This window comes from Girardinichthys multiradiatus, chromosome 14 (genome assembly GCF_021462225.1).
Source record: "Girardinichthys multiradiatus isolate DD_20200921_A chromosome 14, DD_fGirMul_XY1, whole genome shotgun sequence".
In the NCBI taxonomy this organism is placed as follows: domain Eukaryota; kingdom Metazoa; phylum Chordata; class Actinopteri; order Cyprinodontiformes; family Goodeidae; genus Girardinichthys; species Girardinichthys multiradiatus.
The window spans coordinates 35,267,484-35,289,333 of NC_061807.1; positions in this window are offsets into that span (position 1 = coordinate 35,267,484).

Genomic DNA, 21,850 nt, shown 5'->3' on the forward strand with positions numbered 1-21,850 from the left:
ACATCTCCCTTTGAAAATTAGCGTTTGCTTAGATGTCATTTTTATTCAGCAAAAACAGCTGGAGTAAAGTGTTAACTAAGCCACTCTCAACCATCAAGCTCGGTGTGCCACAGAGTTTCACTCACTGAGCAATAGAACTGATTTCAAGGCTACAAGTAGATCTCAAACAGGAATCAATCTTAGGTATATGTTACGCTGATTTGAGGTCTTGTGAAAAAAAAATCTCATTTAAATATTGACAGTAATGTTAGGACACCCTACTCCCTAAAAGCTTGACTAATCCCATTTGGTTGAACTAACTTCAGTGAGACACTTCATGTAACCATCTACAAGGCTCTGACATTGGTCTAAAGAAAGTTTGCCCCACTCCTAATTTTCAGCTGAGAGATTTTTGGATGTACAGCCAGTTTCTAGTCACCCCACAACATCTCGATGAGAACAAGATCTTAGCTTTGACTTGGCCACACCAGAACTTTCCGTTTCTTAATTTTCAGCCAGTGGATTCAGTCCTGCTTAAACTTTTATCTGTAAAAAACATCTGTAATCATCTGTCAAAAAAAACTTGTAAAAGTTTTTTTTACAGATGGTCTCAAATGTTTCTTGAGCACCATCTGATACATGGTCGGATTATTCGTGGATACAATGATGGTGAGCTGGCTAGGCCCTTCTGCAGCAAAGCATCTCCAAACCATGATACTTCTATCTCCAAGCTTCTCAGGTTAAGATCTTTTCCTAGAATGTTGTATTTGGATTATGCCAAATATGCCTTGTGTTCTAGTGTCCATGTAATTCTGTTTTAGTCTTTCTAAATACCATTATTTTAATAGTTCAGAAAGCCTGCTGTTGAATGGTTGATTTCAAATTCTTTTGAGACCACTTCAGATCAGTTACTATACTCACAATCTGCAACAATCTTCATGTTGAAGATCATGTTGTTCACTAATTAGATTGTAATTAGTTGCACTGAATTTTGTTTTGGGGTATCAGAGTGAAGGTGGCTGAATATAAATGCTTGCCACACTTTCTAGTTTTTTATATAAAAACTAAAAACAATGTATTATTTGCCTTCCTCTTAACAGCCATGTGTTACATTGTGTTATAAAATCCTTCCTTATAACATACAGTAAAGTGGTTGTGATATGACAAAATACAGCAAAGATTGAGGGGTATGAATACAAGTATTCATACCCCTTGTACTTTTTTGTTGTTTTTGAGATCAGGTAAGACTGGCCATGGAAGCTGACTATGACATAATCTGTATACTCACAGTTTAATTTGTTGGCATTGTTCCTTCATGCAAAATGTCCTCTGGTCTTTTCTCACCTGTCTTTCTTTCCACCATCAGTGTCAGTCCATCCACTGCAGTTGGCCTAAAACTCAAGCAGTGTCAGAGACAGCCAGTCAGGCAGAGGTTCTCTGGACTGAGCCCAGAAGCCACAAGGTCCAGATGCTACACAATAGTGTAGCTTTTATCCCAGCTTCTCGGGTTCAGATGGCCTTTCAACTGTGGATATATATTGCCCTGAAACTGATGGATAAGATCATTAGTCAATGGACTGATCTGGTTGTTTTTTTGTCCCTTAAGGGAATGATCTATTCTTTGAACTTTTTGGAAACATTCCTTGTGGTGTTATCATCACACGTCTTAGGCAATTAATGAAGCCTTTGATTGGACACATCAGGGTTGTCTGGGACCTGTGCTTAACGTATTATTGAACATATTATATCAACATTTATATTTCCCTTTCTCATAAAATTCCAATATCAAACAATGCACTTTAATACAGTCCTAATAACGTAAAGAATCTATGCATCTGTATATCTATCTATCTATCTATCTATCTATCTATCTATCTATCTATCTATCTATCTATCTATCTATCTATCTATCTATCTATCTATCTATCTATCTATCTATCTATCTATCTATCTATCTATCTATCTATCTATCTATCTATCTATCTATCTATCTATCTATCTATCTATCTATCTATCTATCTATCTATCTATCTATCTATCTATCTATCTATCTATCTATCTATCTATCTATCTATCTATCTCTATCAACAAAACAAGGCAGATCCATCCACTGAATAGTGTTACACGTGCAAAACAGAATTTTTAAAGAAGCAATGCAATCCAAAGAGCAACTGAAAAACATGCATCTAAGAAATGATGATACAGCGATGTATTGATTTACACAGGGCTGTTTTTCAAGAGTACATTGATTCTGATCGGATCTTATCACATTTGTTCAGTTGGTGATAGAGCACAATGCTGCAACATGCAGGAGAGAAGCAGAAGTGGGAGATTATTGGTGAAGGAATGTAAGTATTGTTGAAGTTTTTACCAAGCCAATCACAGGACAGTAATTTAATACATTTAGGTATCTAATTGTGAGAAAGATAATTTGCTGTAGTTCAAACTGAGCATCAGAAAGTGAAAGACAGAGGATTTAAGTGACTTTAAATGTAGCATGGTTGTTGGTGCCAGACATGCCGGTCTCAATTTTTGAAAAACTGTTGATCTACTGGGATTTGCACACACAATCATCAACTCTCGGGTATACAGACAATGGTCAGAAAAAAAATATCCAGAGAGCTGCAGGTTTTTTGAAAGAAAATTCCTTGTTGATGTTAGAGATGGAAGGAAAACGGGCAGACTGGGTTGAAAAAATAGAAAAGCAACAGTAGTTCAAGCAAAAACTCATTACCACCAAGGTATGCAAAATACCATCTCTGAACACACAAACCACTCATTGCACTTTCAACAGATGGGCTACAGCAGCAGAGAACCACACCAACTTATACTCCTGTCAGCTAAGGACAGGAAACTGAGGCTACAGTTAACACAGGGCCACCAATACTGGACAATCACAGATTGGAAAAATGTTGCCTGGTGTTATGAGTCTGGATTTTAGCTGCAACCGCATGATAGTAGGGTTAGAATTTGGTGTAAACAGGAAAGCATGGGTCAAACCTTCCTTATATCAAGGTATGAGGCTGGTAGTGGTGGTATAATTCTGTGGGGGGAGGGGGTTGTTGCCAACAACATTGTTGCTGACAATGTCCATCCTTTAATCACCACAGTGTAATCATCTTTTGATGACTCCCTCTAGCATGACAAAAGTGCGAATCATCCCAAACTTGTTTCTTTAACATAAAAAAAGAGATTGCTGTTCTCCAGTAGACTCCACAGCCACCAGACCCCAATCCAACAGAGCCCCTTAGGGATGTGGAGGAATTGAGTATTTGCATTATGTGTGACGCCATTATGTCAACCTGGACCAAAATATCTGTGGTATGTCTGACACCTTGGTTGAATCTATGCCATAAAGAATAAAAAGCAAGGTGTACTAAATTAAGTGGTCGGTGAGTGTATGACATAAAAACTATATGTGGCAAAGCAATGCACAGAATGACAGTCACATTGAAGGTTAGCAATAGGGCGCTTAAAGAAAAGTAAAACACAACTTCAACAAACTAAAGATTAAATGGTGGTTATTAAACTCCTTTTTACATTAATTTAACAAGTGAAAGAAGTTCTGTAACCACCAATTTATTAAAAGCTTTGCAGCCCATTTCATCAATCCCTTTCATCGTCCAAAAGAAACCTAAACCCCAGAAGACTAATCAGCACCAGAGGAGTGTCCTCTATTAATCCATATAGCACTCTATATGTGTTCATAGACTACAAAGATACACACTGTTGTGTCCTCTTCTCTGTAAGTGCTACTGTTCCAATTGGTTCCTGTCGAGACAAGAGGCTGATGTGAGTGTGTTTGTGGCCCCTGTAGTGATCGATGTGTCTGAAGGAGGTTTCCTGCAGAGCGCTGCAGCGCCGTTTTGTCACCAGCTGAGAAACCTTGCATTGTGTGAGAGGAAGAGAAAGTACAAAACATTAATAAATGAAAGAGAGAAGACAATCACAGGGGCTATTGGAGTCAGCACAGCTGGACACACCGTAGCGGAGCAGAGGCAGAGCAGAAAGAGAGATGTTAAAATAAGGTTAGAGGAGGATGAGCCAGAGATTGGAGAATGAAACAGGAGACAATTTTATCATTTACAGATAGTAAGGTACTTCTCTATCTTCTATTTGCCTATTTGCCAGAATTACAAATATGCACTTCCTTGAAGTTCACCACATTCTGTCATGTCATACTAATCAAATAATGTTGACTTCAACCAACTGTCTTTTATTAGTGAACAGAGTCCACTTATTAGTACATTAATCTCAGCTGCAGAGATCCACAGCCTAGTAGGGATAGTCTGGTGACAGAGCAAGTACTGGACATGTACTTTCACAAATATGATTTTTTAATATCTAGTAAGAAGAAGGCCATTTTGAAAGAAAGCCATAGGAAGTTCATTTACAATTTCCTACAAGCCATGCAGGGAAAGAGCAAACATGCCAAATAAGATTTTCTGGTTAGATTAAACTAAAATGTCCTACATTATTTGGCCTAAATGCAAAACGCTATGGAGAAAAACTTGCTCCATATTGATTACCCCATCAAGATTGTGAAACAGGGTGGTGAAAGCATCATAATGTGGGGATGCTTTTCTTCAGCAGGAACAATGAAGCTCAGAGTTGAGGAGAGGATGTATAGAGCTAAATACAGGGCAATCCTATGAGAAAACCTGCAAAAGACTTGAGACTGTGGCAGAAGTTCACCTTCTAGTAGGTCTCTAACATAAACATACAGTTAAAGCTACGATGGAATGTTTTACATGAAAAGCATTTTTTCATGTGTTGGAATGACCAATTCATACCTAAATCTAGTTTGAAAACAGTGACAACCTGTGGAAATTAAGATTTTCAGATGCTGTCCACATCATGATTTGAAGGTGTTTGACTTTTGTTTTGGGATTTTCTCTGATCGTGATTATGTTTTCCCCGATGGGCCTGGCCATTGTTTAGACAGCAGTACCATTGTGCCTTCTGCCTATGTTACTGCTGTATGCTCGCTTTTAGCTCCGTGAGGACATAACCATTCTGCATGTTTTGAACAGTATTATTACATAAACAGTTTTGCATTGTTTTTGCCATTTTTGACTGCACCACAAGATAATTGTATCTCTGTTATCAAACAACAAAAATGGCCGAACCGCATGGAGTGGAAAGCTCTAAGACCTGAAGGGGGGCAGGGTGTGAAGTGGCTCAGTAGCTTTTAAAGAAAACACTGCAAAATGAGTTGCTTTCAGATGCACCTCAGAACAGGGAATAAAAGAGGAGCCTGTGAATCTACAAGGAGTTCAGATCAAAGCATTGCAGTTCCATTTTATATGGACCACAACTGAATTATTTAAGTGTGAAAATTAAGGTTTTAAAAACATGATCTGTCCCCTTTAATAATTCTTGTGATGATGCATTTTAATTTATGTTTTCTAAGAACTTGTTTCCATGCATTTATGTTCAGCTCATGCATGTTTTTGTTAGCACTCCTAGTAACAGTCAGCTTGTAATTAGTTTCATTCCATCCACCTGCACCATAACAAACAGTCTCCCTGTTCCACCTATACCATGCTCTATTTATATGCTTTTGTTCTGTCGTACATGCCAATTCGGTCTATGCCTGCCTGCACACCAACTCTGCCCCTGTTCATGCCTGCTACAGGTCCTTCTCAAAATATTAGCATATTGTGATAAAGTTCATTATTTTCCATAATGTAATGATGAAAATTTAACATTCATATATTTTAGATTCATTGCACACTAACTGAAATATTTAAGGTCTTTTATTGTCTTAATACGGATGATTTTGGCATACAGCTCATGAAAACCCAAAATTCCTATCTCACAAAATTAGCATATCATTAAAAGGGTCTCTAAACGAGCTATGAACCTAATCATCTGAATCAACGAGTTAACTCTAAACACCTGCAAAAGATTCCTGAGGCCTTTAAAACTCCCAGCCTGGTTCATCACTCAAAACCCCAATCATTGATAAGACTGCCGACCTGACTGCTGTCCAGAAGGCCACTATTGACACCATCAAGCAAGAGGGTAAGACACAGAAAGAAATTTCTGAATGAATAGGCTGTTCCCAGAGTGCTGTATCAAGGCACCTCAGTGGGAAGTCTGTGGGAAGGAAAACGTGTGACAGAAAATGCTGCACAACGAGAAGAGGTGACCGGACCCTGAGGAAGATTGTGGAGAAGGGCCGATTCCAGACCTTGGGGGACCTGCGGAAGCAGTGGACTGAGTCTGGAGTAGAAACATCCAGAGCCACCGTGCACAGGCGTGTGCAGGAAATGGGCTACAGGTGCCGCATTCCCCAGGTCAAGCCACTTTTGAACCAGAAACAGCGGCAGAAGCGCCTGACCTGGGCTACAGAGAAGCAGCACTGGACTGTTGCTCAGTGGTCCAAAGTACTTTTTTCGGATGAAAGCAAATTCTGCATGTCATTCAGAAATCAAGGTGCCAGAGTCTGGAGGAAGACTGGGGAGAAGGAAATGCCAAAATGCCAGAAGTCCAGTGTCAAGTACCCACAGTCAGTGATGGTCTGGGGTGCCGTGTCAGCTGCTGGAGTTGGTCCACTGTGTTTTATCAAGGGCAGGGTCAATGCAGCTAGCTATCAGGAGATTTTGGAGCACTTCATGCTTCCATCTGCTGAAAAGCTTTATGGAGATGAAGATTTCATTTTTCAGCACGACCTGGCACCTGCTCACAGTGCCAAAACCACTGGTAAATGGTTTACTGACCATGGTATCACTGTGCTCAATTGGCCTGCCAACTCTCCTGACCTGAACCCCATAGAGAATCTGTGGGATATTGTGAAGAGAACGTTGAGAGACTCAAGACCCAACACTCTGGATGAGCTAAAGGCCGCTATCGAAGCATCCTGGGCCTCCATAAGACCTCAGCAGTGCCACAGGCTGATTGCCTCCATGCCACGCCGCATTGAAGCAGTCATTTCTGCAAAAGGATTCCCGACCAAGTATTGAGTGCATAACTGTACATGATTATTTGAAGGTTGATGTTTTTTCTCTTAAAAACACTTTTCTTTTATTGGTCGGATGAAATATGCTAATTTTGTGAGATAGGAATTTTGGGTTTTCATGAGCTGTATGCCAAAATCATCCGTATTAAGACAATAAAAGGCCTGAAATATTTCAGTTAGTGTGCAATGAATCTAAAATATATGAATGTTACATTTTCATCATTACATTATGGAAAATAATGAAGTTTTTCACAATATGCTAATATTTTGAGAAGGACCTGTGTAATTTTTTTTTTCACTTACCAAACTGCTTCTGTCCACCTGTGTGCATTTGGGTCCAACTCTTAGAGTCACTGCCTTCTCGACATTCCATCTAATTTTTCTGAGCTCCAACTGTTTTGCAAAGGAGAATATGCAAAAACTTCCGTCTCTAAGCTGGTATGGACATATCCCAAAGGGCTTGCAGCTGTCAACATGCATAATTTTCTTTTCACTATATTAGCATAAAATAGTTTGTGCTGGACTTTCACATAAAAACAACAGTTTAAATTAAATTAAAGTCAATCAATAATTTAACAAGGCATTGTTTATGATTTTTTATAGTTTTAACAAGTGAAAGGTCAAAAGTGGTAAAATACAGAAGCTTAAGTGTTATATTGTTTGGACTGCTTAATATGAGGGTATCATGTAGAAATTGCATGAGATTTATTCTTTTTCATAGCACTTCCTTCACAAACAAAAATAAATGTGATTCTTTCCTAAGAGGCCAAAATGCAGTTAAAAGCCTTCAGCTGATTCAAAATGCTGCAGCAAGAGTTCTGATGAAAATTAGAAAGAGAGATCATATTTCTCCTACTTTAGTTTCCCTTCATTGGTTCCCTGTTAAGTCCAGAATATAATTTAAAATTCTTCTCCTCACATATAAAGCCCTTAATGATCTAGCTCCATCATACATCAGAGATCTGATTGTTCCATATATTCCTAACAGAGCACTTCATTCTCAGACTGCAGGTTTAATGTTGGTTCCTAGAGTCTCTAGAAGTAGAATGGGAGGCAGATCCTTTAGTTATCAGGCTCCTCTCCTGTGGAACCAGCTCCCAGCTTTAGTCCGTGAGGCAGACACCCTGTCTACTTTTAAGGCTAGACTTAAAACTTTCCTTTTTAATAAAGCTTATAGTTAAGTGGCTTAGGTTATCCTGAACTATCTCTGTAGTTATGCTGCTATAGGCTTAGGCTGCTGGAGGACATAATGACCACTTTCACCCTCTTCACTACATTCTCACACTACTCTCCAATTTTGCATTATTTGCTGTTATTTCAGCTTTTAACCTTGTTCTCTCTTTTCTCGTCCTAGAAGCTACACCTGGCTTGACTCTGTGTCTACCTGTGACACCTTTCTGGAGAGGGGAATCATCCAAGCTTCTGCTGGCAAGAACTTAATGCTCACCCTCTACCGATGATCCACAGAGCCCTGTCTTTTAGTGTTTAACCCTTTCTCTCTCCTAGACATGGCGATTGACTGAGCTTAACTGTAACAAACTATGTGCTCTCTTTCAGACTCTAACCTTGAAAACTGGCTCAGAGTTTATCTGTTCTTTCTTTCTAGGTGAAACGACTAAAGGAGCTACATCCATTAACATTTACTTTTCCTTCCCATAGAAAGTACTCCTGGATCAGTGCTTCTTTGTTCTCTTTGTGTCTCTGCTCTGTTCTCTCAAACCCCCAGTCGGTCATGGCAGATGGCCGCTCACACTGAGCCTGGTTCTGCTGGAGGTTTCTTCCTGTTAAAAGGGAGTTTTTCCTCTCCACTGTCGCTGCATGCATGCTCAGTATGAGGGATTGCTGCAAAGTCAACGCCAGTGACTGTCCACTGTCTCTACATGCTCGTCCGGGATGAGGGAATGCTGCAAGTCACTGACTGGATGTAATCTGCTGGGTTTCCTTAGACAGAAAAACGTTTTATCCAATTTGTATAAATAACTGAATCTGACTGCACTGTTCAATGATTAGGATTAAGTGGAATGCATGTACCTGACTTTTGTGAAGTGCCTTGAGACGACAAATTGGCACTATATGAATAAACTGAATTGAAACTGAATTGAATTGAATTAATTACTCTTTTTAAAGCCTTAGATAAAACAGACAATTCAGACATTAATCTTGCGGTTCAGACCGAGTTGTCATGTGACTGATAAGTGTCGTGTTTAATACTGTCCAGAGAAGAACCAGGCAGCTTTAAACTGGTTTACAATATTAAGATGGAGAATTTAATATAATTAAATGTCTACTGAATGAAATTCAATGTCCATATTTATTTGAGCCTGAACATACAGAGAGGCACATCATAAAGTAAGTGAAATAAGCTTCGTAGATGTGACAAGACTGTTTTACAGTGTTTTACATCAAACACTTAAGATGATTGTTTGTCTTTTCTGTACTTTATTTCCTCTTCTCAAAAATCTCACATCTCTTACACTGCTTCTCTTTCTCTCCCTCCTGCCCTGTCACACAGTGGCACCTCTGCTCAGGAGCAATAGCAAACATTCACATTTACTTTAAGCTTGAAACACAACAGACTTGTTTCACAATATTTGTTTCATTTATTCAAGTTTAGACGCATGCACGGTTGTTTGTCTTGTGTGTCTCTGTGTTGCCCTGTGATGGACTGGCAACCTGTCCAGGGTGTACCCCACCTCTCACCTGTAGACTGCTGGAGATTGGCACCAGCTCCCCTGTGACCCACTATGGATGAAACAGGTATAGAAGATGGATGGATGGATGGATGGATGGATGGATGAATGGTGGCCTTTATTCATAGTTTTCAGACAGAAAAGGGGCAAAGAATGAAGGGGGAAAGACATGCAGCTAAGGTCCCAAGGATGTGAATAAAACCCTGGACATCTGAGTCGAGGACCAATGATCTCCTTATATGGGGCAACCCCTCTACCACTAGGCCACACTACTCTGACCACACTGGATGGCTCTGTAAGATGCAGTGAACTTCTCTTTTGACTTGTGGCAAAACAAAAAAAAAGGTTTTGCTCTCACTTGTCCAATCCTTTGACTGCATTAATCTTGTTCAGCATTATCCAATATTCATAGTCATTAAAGATCTCACTGACTTCCCAACAAGTCCTGTGGAAAATATCTCTCATTGCCACCCGCTAACCATTCATTTTCTGCTGAAATAAATAAATTATTTCAAATGCTCAAAACAAAGTAATTCTTTGCAGCCTTGTCAAACATATCTCTGTGTATTATTCTTGGAACAGAACTATTTTGTGCTATAACTGTATTTCACTCATTTTAAACAATAATTAATCAAACATATGACAAGATTAAGACATTGGTGTGGCAAGGATTTGCCAAAACTCAAACCATTTAAATCTGAATCACTGGCAGGAAGAGAGTAAGCTACTGGGAGATGGAGAGAAAATGGGGATTGGGAGAGTTTACATGCATGCAACGCAGTGATGAGAACAGACAGGGTGTTGTCACTGTGAGCAGCTGTAGGTTAGGACCCCGCTGAGCCGCTGTGCTGTCGTTCTACGTGCAGACCCGCACACATACGTCCTCACTTGTCAGTCCAGATCAATGTTAACATGGGCGATTTGGGAGCCACACTGGGGTGTCAGATGAAAATAGCTCATTCTTTTTATTCATACAATGAACAGCTTTGATGCTGATGATAAAAGGCAACACAGAAACTGTCTGAAGATGTGTGCGTGCGTGTTTGTGCAAGTGTATTTTTCGCTCCTCAAACTCTCAGTTGCCTACATATCAGGTAACATAACTGTGTGCGTCACTTGGGGCCTGTAAGGTGACTCTGCAAGTCAGAGAAACATAAGCTATAAAGTGTTAATAAACTTGGTAAAATAGATAGCATCATCTGTTTGAAAACATGTGACTGTATATCAGATCAAGACAAAATGGAAAGGCTGTGTGTGGAAGTAGATCCTTGGCGCAGCCAGATGCTGCTCATAAATGCACTGATTAAATGATTATCATCATAAAAAGGAGCACAAAGAGGATTTTTGGTGGTTTACTGATCTGGAACATACAGTTGTGTTAACACAAACCTGAGCAGGAGAAACATCAGCATTGCTACCCATCAATTTTGGGAAACGTTATAACACCATTTGAAGTGCCTCATTTTAAATTTTTATATAATATTGACTTTTCCTTAACTAAAATAACAGCACCTAAAGCACTGAATCACAGTTTTAGTCTTTATGCTTTTTGAGAGGGGGGTGCAGAAGAAATTAAACAAAATGCTTTTAGCAGCTGAATATAATTTACCTTCAAGGTCCAGATTATCTACTTAAATTCATTTTCCTTTGCGTTTAGAAAATGCTGCCAATGTCTCACTCAGCGTGGCACCCTGTGACCCCTGTTTGCTTTTCAATTTCCCTTCCTGTACAGCAGGTGTTAAAAGGTTAGCTGGCTGGAAGATTACAGGTGAGTCATACTAGCTGGGGTCTTAGAGCCACAGACTGCTGGGCATATTAAAAGAGATAATTTGAACCCTTGACCCCCACAGTGAATAAACTCAGTGACTCTGAAGTGTTGTTTGGGGTTATTTTTGCGGGCACGATTGCAGTACACAAGGATACAACAATAAAAAAAAGTTGTTCTGAAGTTGATCATCTTTTAAAAGTGATCATCTCTTAAAAGTGATTAAATTTGTTTATTGTGATAGTAGTAGTCACAAGGGATGCATCCTTATAGGTCACCGACTGATTGTCCAAGGTATGTTACAAACAGGGCAATCAGAGGACTAGCCAAGAGGCCCATGGTACCTGTAAGGAAATGTAGTGAACACAGTGAACCAAAACAGAACTTTTTAGCCTACATGCAAAACGCTATATAGGACAACTTACATTAGACATCACCCTGAACGCAGCATCGCTTCTGTGAAACATGGTGGTGGCAGCATCATGCAGTGCCTTCCGTCTGCAGGGGTAGGGAAGCTGCTCGGAGTTGATGGAATGATAGATGGAGCTAAAAACAGTACAATAATGGCAGGACACCTGTTAGAAGCTGCAAAAGACTTTAGACAGATATGGATACTCACCTTCCAGCAGGATTCCAACATACTGCCAGGGCTAATGATTTAATTCAAACTGCACTTGTGTGCATAGAATGGCATAGTCATAGTCTCAGAGAAACAGGCGGACTTGGTTGTGAAATACTGATAAAGGTTTTAGCAAGAAATGCTACGGTAAACAATGTTTACCTGCAGAAATGTAATATCTGATATAATGTGAAAAGTAGAGTGTGTGTATGTGTGTGTAGGAAGGCGTGATGTGAAGCAGTTTTTGTCAAACAGCCATCATACACTCATAAAACACCATAAAGGCACATATGTGTCACTCCAGATGTTCCTGCAGTGGTTACAGTTTGAGAGCCATTGTTGTCCTCCTGTAAATATCATTACTTGTAACTGGGGTGTAATATCTCATGTAGGCGTGTGACATGCACACACACAGTCACCTACACGGTCACTTCACTGCTCGTGATTGCATAACAAAGATGCATTGACCACACACAGCACACCTACAGATGTGTTGCTCACTTTAAAAGTTGTATAACAGGACAGTGTTGCTGCAGACTGAAGTTTTACAGTGCACTGAAAGGAATCCACACTGAGAAGTCTTTTGTTCTTTATTTCATGATCTGTGAAATTTTAATGAAGCCATTTTTTTTCTTTTTGGTTGTATTAGGAGAAGCTTAGAATTGTTTATCCAACAGAGATATTCACAGTAAGGCCATTTAGGCTAAGACGTGTGGCAGAGATGTTTGCCATCTGCCATCTGGGAGAACAAAACACACAAGAGATGTGGTCCGGGTCAAAATGAGTCAGAAAACTTTAGAAATCATGGCTTTTTTTTCTGTTGTTGTCTTTTTGTAACCTGACTGATGTTAAAAGGCCAGGCATACTGCAAAGATTCCTGTTCCCCCGCAAGCTGTTGAATAGAGATGAGGTAACAGATCTTTGTTTGGATTTTTTTAACACCAATGGGGAAAATAACAATTTAATTTTCTTAATTTTGTGAAAAAGATTTTTTATACCTTCCTTAATATCCAGATTAAAACTTGCCATTGACACTACTGCCAGGAAATCCTTATTATAATTGCTCCAAGTCTTTGAGGTTGGAAGGTCTCCTTACCATTATCCTACTCTTTAGCTCCTTCCATCCACAGATTATATCGGATTCAAAGCTGGCTGGGCTACTTGCAAAACATTAATGTTGCTTCCAGTGAGAAGAAAAGTGTTGGTAAAATTAAAATGACTTTATTCCTAAATCTGCCAGTGGTATGAATAATTTCAGGCTTCAATAAACCACATTCACACTACAAGAAAATAAACAAATGAGGGTATTAGTGAATTAGTGCTTTGAATAGAATGGACTGTAGTTTTTTAGACTATGTTCCATGTAAACAAGAATTTGGCTTATTGTGTGAAGCATGATCTTTCAGAGTCAAGATGTGTCAATCCAAAGCAGCTCAGCGATTAGTGATCCTGTCCTTAAGTTAATTCTTTAAATTAAAGATTTACTTAATTGTCAAACAAGATACTTCACAGTCATACCAGTTTCAGAGCCGTTTCTCTTGGAGTGAGAACAGAGGACTGAATTATGTTTGCTGAGCATAAATCATGTTTGTTGGTTCATGTACAGCCTCATGGCAAGCCTCGTTTAAATCAACAGAACATGAGTGAACGTGAATGCCAATGTCAGCACTGTTGTTGATTTTGCACTATAATCACTGGCTTGTCTCACTGATGTCTGAACACGGGTCAGACAGTAAGCTGTGCACCATCAATCACTATAAGAAATCTCTAAATAGTCACAATCAATTATAGCTCACATATAAATAATTAATATGTTAAGTATAATGTTTAAAGCCTGTTCTGATGTTTACATTTTTATTCAGATCTTGCGGCATTTAGAAATAAGCATCAGTTACTTTATTACTGAGCTAAAATTTGATAGACAGGAATGTAAGGCAGTAAATATGAGCACAGAGGTACTATAGTCAACCTGAGCAATATTGACAAAATTACTGAAAAATACATACACTGAATATGTATGCTTGTTATTATACTGTTTGATCTACTAGAGACCTACACCACTGCCAGTTTATCTTAAATAATCACAGTTGTAAACAAAAAGCTGTTTGGTAAATAATCCAGTGAGCAATAAATATGATTTTAATGATGAGTCTAATAGTAGGTAGGGGTGTAACGAGATCTTTAGATATTAAAATGGGACAAAGTGAAGTAAAAGGAAGCTGTTATGGAAGGAAATCTATGATGGCTTTTTAATGTGTTCACAACCCAGTTAAAAGGCCAAGTTTCTGTGATCTCCAAAAATTACACCATAATAAACCATTTTAAAGTTTGTCAACATGTAGTGGGACATTTAACCTGTACAACTGAAATGAAAAGCACAAATCAGTTTGAGGAACTAAGATTAAATATTCAAGCACGTGTGCACAAGCTGAAACTCATATTTTGCTGAAGACCCTCTTGATTTTTTGTTTTGCAAGTGCAGTTAAAAAAATTGGAATATCATAAAAAAGTTTTATATTTTTTTGTCAATCATTTGAGAAAGAGAAACTCAGATATTGTATACATTTGTTAGACATAGTGTGAAATACTTCAAGCATCTATTTCTTGTCATTTTTATGATTATGCCTTACAGGTCATGAAACTCTGAAGTAAGTGTCACAGAATATTAGAATTCAATTCTTAAAACTGTTGTGTTTTTTTTATTTTGGTAAAATCTAGCCTCAGGCTGCACGGTGGCGCAGTTGGTAGCAAGAAGGTCCTATGTTCAATTCCTGTCTGGGGTCATTCTGCATTGAGTTTGCATGTTCTCCCCATGCATGCGTGGGTTCTCACTGGGTACTCTGGCTTCCTCCCACAGTCCAAAGACATGCATGTTAGGTTAACTGGTGTCTCTAAATTGCCCTTAGGTGTGTGAATGAATGTGTTCTTGGTTGTTTGTGTGTTGCCCTGCGATGGACTGGCGACCTGTCCAGGGTGTACCCTGCTTCTTGCCTGTAGACTGCTGGAAATAGGCTGGAAATAGGCACCAGCTTCCCCGCGACCCACTATGGAATGAGCGGTAGGAAATGACTGACTGACTAGCCTCATGCTCAAATTTGTCACCTCTGATAAAAATACATATCTGCAATCTGCAGTTTTACCATACTATAGCATGATGTATTCAATGTGTGTTAAAAGCGTCAACTGATACAACACATCACCGCGCTCGAGTATTTAAAAAAAATAACTAAACACCAGTACTTGACAATTTTGAGAGCAACCTTTACTATTAATAAAGAGATTAGTGTAGAGTAAGAGGGGTAGGGTAATCATACTCTGGCTTCCTTCTCCATTCATTGACCTTTCAATAGAGCTCTTCAATCTTCTGTTGAGCAGTAGGCATACAATATATAGACACAGTATTTTTCAAACACTTTCGATATCTAAGAGAAAAAAGGTCAGCAGTATTTTTAAGAGCATTTTTCTTAAGAGCAGTCTTAAGAAATTATGGTAGTGCTTTGCTCTGCTTGTGACTGCAGCCAAGGTGCAGCTGCACCAATGTAGTAGCTGTTAATATAGAGTGATATAAATTCTTGTCTGGGTCTTCTAAAAACAAGAAAGTACAATTGTTCAAGGATTCAATGACATTTCCTGTCATTTTAATCTGTACAATTAAATTGAGTTTGGAAGAGGAAAGCAGAAGCACATTGTTCTTACCATACTTTTTACTCTGTAGACGCAGGGGACCAAATCCCCACTAAGTCACAGGGTGTGGGGGAGACTCCAAGGGCTTTTGGGTTGCGAACTGAAGGGGGGGAGGGCACAGTACCATCTGTCAGAGCCATAAAAAGGAAGTGAATAGAATTATTTTGTACAAAACCTTTTGTCTATAATAGTTTGCCATTAATAGTAAACAGGAAAAAAAAAGTTTGTTTTTTTGTATTTTGAAATGCCTACCTTTATTTTGAAAGTCTTACTTCCGGAAAAACGTTATAGAAAAAGACATCTAGAGGAAGGAATGATCATCAGCACGGTTTTTTTTTTTTACCGTGCTAGCCGTGCATAGTGGAAATAATATAAAGAATTTGTAGAAAAGGAACTATTTCCATTTTGTATTTTCTTTGCTAAATGGCTGCTTGCTGGCATTTTTCTAGATAACATTTTTTGTTAAATCCACAGTTTGCATGTGTAATTTACTCCCCAAAAGTGCTTCAGGAATGACAAAGATACTGGATCTGCTGCCATATCCATCATATCTGGTGATAGCCTTAGGAAAGCAAAAAAAAAGGTTAGAAAGTTATTAACACAGGGACAGATATAAAGGGCTACTCGAGGTCAATGAGTATGCCAAGAATGCCCTCTATTAAATACATGCTTAGGAGTAGGCGGGTACTTGCAAATACAGTCTGATGGCGGTGGGGATGAAGGACCTGTGGTAGAGCTCCTTCCTACACTGAGGGTGTCTCAGTCAGTCACTTAAGGAGCTGCTCAGCTCCTCTACAGTCCAGTGCAGTGGGTGAGAGGTTATGTCCATGAGAATTGTGAGCTTGGCTAACATCCTCCTCTCACCCAGCTCCTCCACAAAGTCAAGTGGGCAGCCCGGGACAGGGCTGGCCCTCCTGAGTCAGGTGGTGTCTTTCTCCTGAAGTTGATCACCATCTCCTTCACAACACTGATGTTCAAGCACAGGTGGTTGCGCTTACAACAGTCCACAACGTCCATAATGACCGACCAGCACCCTAGCTTGTTCTGCTCCAAATTGTCAGAGAGGTTCTGGAGATGACAGCGGTCCATGTTGTAGGTGAAGTCTGCGGTGTAAAGGGTGAAAAGAAATGGTGACAGGACAGTACATTGTGGCCCGCTAGTGCTGCAGACTACCACCTCTGACTCACAGCTGCTCAGCCTCACGTACTGTGACCAGTCAGTAAGGTAGTCAGTGGTCCAGGCAGCAAGATGTCCATCCACTCCTGCATCCTCTAGCTTACCCCGCAGCAGTGCAGGTCTGATAGTGATGCAAGCGCTGGAGAAGTCAAGAACATACTTCTTATGGTGGCCTCTAGGTGGGTGAGTGCCCACTGCAGCAGGTATTGGACCTGTTAGCAAACTGCAGCGGGTCCAAGGTGGGGCTCACCACGGTGCGGTGGTGGGTGAGAATGAGCTTCTCCATGGTCTTCATCAGGTGAGAGGTCAAGGCGACTGGTCTGTAGTGGGCCAGTGGGATAAAAGTTGAGGTAGATGGTACTTATTTATTGAGAAATTGGTCATTAAAATCAAACGTTTTGTGTATCACTGAGATGTTGAAATTGTGGAGATGGGGATAATTTGAGACAGGCAAGGTAACAATTGGTTTAAGGGAAAAATGATGGTAATGACCCAGATAGCTGTTCAGTACAAACTTGATGTCAAACTCAATGACTTTTAACAGGTTAACACAAAATGAATAGCTCCTTAAAGACACTCCTGTCTGGCTCCTGAGTCTCAGCAGCCACTTGGTGTCTTTGACGGTCACATTTTGATGGTGGATGTGCTTTTGTAAATTTTTCACAGCATGTCGCTTCATGAACAGCTCTGCGTTTGCTAGGCATGTACAAAGCCTTGTTGCTGTGCTCTTTGAGGTTACCACCTGTTTACTCGCTCAGTCCCGTGTTCTCATGGAAACCAATATGGTGAAGAGCAAGTTCACTCAAACATTCAATGCCCTCTTTGTTTTCTCACCAGTCTGTGATTGTCTATAGATGGTTTATGTCCATCGCCGTTCTACTGTATTTGCTACTGCTTGCTTTATTGACTGCTAAATTACTCTTACAATGCTTACAATGTACACTAGCCAGTTTTCCTCACACGTTCCTTTTTAATATTCTCTTAGAGTGGGAATATTCTAAGTGGTTCTTCTGGCTCAGCAAATCAGCTAATCATATAATGTCAGTTGTTGCAAAGGTTTCTAATAATACCCTGCCAATTGCATTGAGTCATTAATTTTGGAGTAATCCTTTATTTTAAGCAAGAATATGACAATAATCATTCCCTTTCAACTGAACACCTTTACAACAACCATGAAGGGTATAAACAGCCATTGAAAGCAATGGGCTGGATGTTTAGAGGACGAGAAGAAGTCACAGAGATACATAAATAGGCAGAGTACTTTCTCTGGAAAGACAATGACAACCATGGCTCCATCAAAGGAAGACACACAATTAAACAAGGACGTACCAGGCCAGAAGAACTTTTTTATGGAAAGTTAAAACAGCGAGAAAGTAGAAAGTAATTTCATCATTGGCTTTCTCAATGGCTCAGTTCAGGAAAGAAACACAGCCAGATAAAGGAGGACTGGGCCAGGAAAATTCTAAAAACAGAGAGAACACAAAGGTATGGCAGCACCATCTTCAAATAGTACAAGAAAAAAGAATAGCAAGAGAAATTAGGTGTCAAGCACTATTCATTTTCTCTATGTTGTATGACTCAAACTATTTCATGAGTTTAAAACAGCATGCACAAACAGGTATGACCTGCATTCATTAAATCATGTAGCTCTTGATTGCCATCATAGACTTAAGTCTTAAAAGCCATAATTAAGCTCTAGCATTAATGGAATATCATCACTCTTAGGAACCAGACGATATTACATCGAAGACCACATTATTAAGGTTTTGTTGGAAGAACAGAAAACCAAGATACACTAATGTGAATTTATTACAAGGCTTGTATCCTGTTGGGCTTTTAATGTAAAAATGCCCACAAAATAATATGACATTCATGCCTATGTAAACTCCTCAGGAGAACTGTAGATAAACGGTTCTCAGAGTCACTTTGTGCCTGAGAATAAAAAGAAAATGTCTTGAGTTTGACACCCTAGTAGTCAAGTCCAAGAATTTCACTATTCTTTGTAATATTTGGGTTTAAAGCAGCATTTCATTGACTAAAAAAACCTTTCAAAGGCTTTTAGGTTTGTTATTTTGGCAAATTGATTTTAAGCAGTCACTTTATTTAATGGTAAAGTGCCTGTCATAATTAATTACATGATAGGAGAGGAAATGGCGTCTGTATGTATGACTTCCTGAAGAGGCATATTGGCCTTGAGTCGATAAAAACAGCTGAGCTTTTACCAATCATCATTACTCACTTTAACTGGGGATTATCTACACTGACATGTTAAAATTCAATGTTTCAAACTTCTCAAAAACACCAATCAAACTGCTTTAACAATCTTCAGCTGCCATTACAACAAACTGACTGAATAAACAATTTGCCTCTTTGTTGCCCTCCTATACCTTTATTCTTCTCTCCTGGCTCCTGTTATCGAGGGACACTGTCCTTCTCATCTTGACCTGCTTTATCGTAATTTCTTTCTTCCCCTTACTGCTGCTCCTCATCTCTCATTTACAACCCTCCTACCAGTTTCTGCCTCATGAACTCTATAAATCATTACGCCTATCTCACAGATCAAAGGGGAAATGGCTAACAACACTTAAATAATTTATGCACTCAACAATCCTCTGTTATACTTCACTGCAGCTCAGCCTGTTCCTGCTTCATTTTCTTCATTATTTCTTTGAGTGGAATGAATCACTAGGTGGCAGCATAGTTACACATGCAACAACAGAGTAAGAGCCAGCACACATGTCATGACCTGCACTAATTGTATCACAAGGGGCCCGAAAATAGCTAAAGACAGCTCAGACTGTGACTGGCTTTGTTCCAGATTAAGGAAGAGGAGGAATAACTCCTGTGCCATCCATCTTTTAATGTATCTTCCCTCTTTCCCTAATTACCTGAAAAATAAGGCCTGGATCAATTCCAGATCAATTGAGATAATGTTCCTTTCACCCATTAAGAGCCCTTTATGACCTTTCAAAGGCCCAGCGGTGTGCTGTCAAGTCTCTTAACCCTCAGTGTCTCACAGTACATCAGGGCAGCCTTAAAATAATTAATTACTGCTTGAAAAGGGGGTGGAAGTGGTCTTGCATTTGTGTTTGTTGGAAATGTCAAGGATTAACTGGCTAGTTTGGCTAGTTTTTGTCCTTGTAGATAAAAACATATTCAGGTACTTACAGCCTACTGACCATTGTGTCTATATTTTTGAGCACACACATCTCAATTCTTGGTGGGGGTTTTTTTTGTCCGAGCGTAACTTGTGATAAGAATGTCTAGAAAAAGATGGTAAATAAAATGTTTGAACACATTTTGCCATTTTGATATTAATTTTGGGGTGAAGTCCAAAGGCTTTATACTTCAGAAGAGGTCAGAATCACTACATCACACAAAAGGTTTCTGAAAACTTTGTTGGGGGAATTTCTGAGGGTATGTATGAATGAAATGGGAATGCTTTTTAATAATATCCAAACGGTTAAGAACTTTACTGTCTTTTACTAAAAAAGTATTATAATGGCGGCTGTTACGGAAAATTGTATTTTATTAAATCACAATTGTTCCGCTTGTTGTACATCAATTGTGAATACACTGTGGATCTCCTTTTTGCCTGTATGACAGCACTCAGTCTTTTCGTATGATATTTTACAATGTTAGGGCACACGGAGAGAGGGATCCTTGACCTTTCTTAAAAATAAAAACTTGTGGCCTTTATTTTAATTAATCAGACAGGAAATGAACAGAGAGATAGAATGGGGAAAGTTAAGCTGCAAAGGTCCCAAAGTCTGGAATATATGGAAACACCGCCCTATAATTACACCATTCACCGCTCCTGATCTTTCTTATTTGCATATTCTCTCACGAGTCATCCAGAGGCATGGGTCCTTTCTATTGCTCTGTTCTCTGCAGCTGTCCCCATAGGGTTTTAATGGGATCCTTTGGAACTATGTCTTTAAAAAAGAAAATGGTCCACAGCACCACGGATCTTCCACCATACTGGAGTAGGCAGTGGGCAGGAGGTACTATTGTGCATTTTAATTCTTCTCGGCATGTCTTTCCTCACCAGACACGCCTAGAGTGTTTGCTGCAGAAAGGTTAAATCAAGTGCTAATCTGATTAAATTACATAGTTTAACTAACCTTAGCAAAGTTTAAAGCTTAACACTTGTGATTGTAGGACAGATTTGTTTTTTCCACCATGCCCCCATACAACTAATTGGAATGAAGATTGAGCCTAACAGTCCTTTGGGGACTTGGTGACCAAAAGATGCAATTGTTTGCTGCAGTTAGCTTTGGAGATTGGTTTTTTCACCTTTCTACCCTGCTCAAGATACATTTGGCCATTTTTGGCACAGTTCCAACTTCTAACAGTTAACTGTAGACAGGTTTTAGTGAATAGAGATCAACCTAAATTACAGTTGTCTTACATGTTCATTTTTATTTCCTATTTTGAAGGGAGACTGATAGAAAAAGGCCTCTGTGCTAGGTCAATAATAAAACTTATGAGGTGTACCTAAATTAAAGGCTGCTTTTCTATATTTTTTTTAATATAAGATAATGCTGCTGTTTTAATACCAGTGGTGCATCATGCATAGGAAAATATATGTCAGGGTGGGCGTGTGGCTTAGTTGTGAGAGGTGAGAACATTAATATTAATAGTATTATAGTTTGACACAGCGCTTTGAGTGCCTTGTTGCTGAAAGGCGCTATATAAATAAACTTGACTTGACTTGACTTGATATAAGGCGTTTCCCAGCAAAGATAATGTGTATAATATCAGACATGATGAAGACTGCAATCCTCTAAAGGGACTAATATTTTCTGTGCAGATAATATGAGTATTTCCAGATTTAAAGTTTTTTCCCTCCAAACAGCAGCTATATTATGATAGATTAAATAAATACAACATATTTTGATAACTGTTAGTGAAGGATTAACACAGGGTGAGCAACAGTACGTTTGTGTTTGCATGATGATAATGACAGTGCA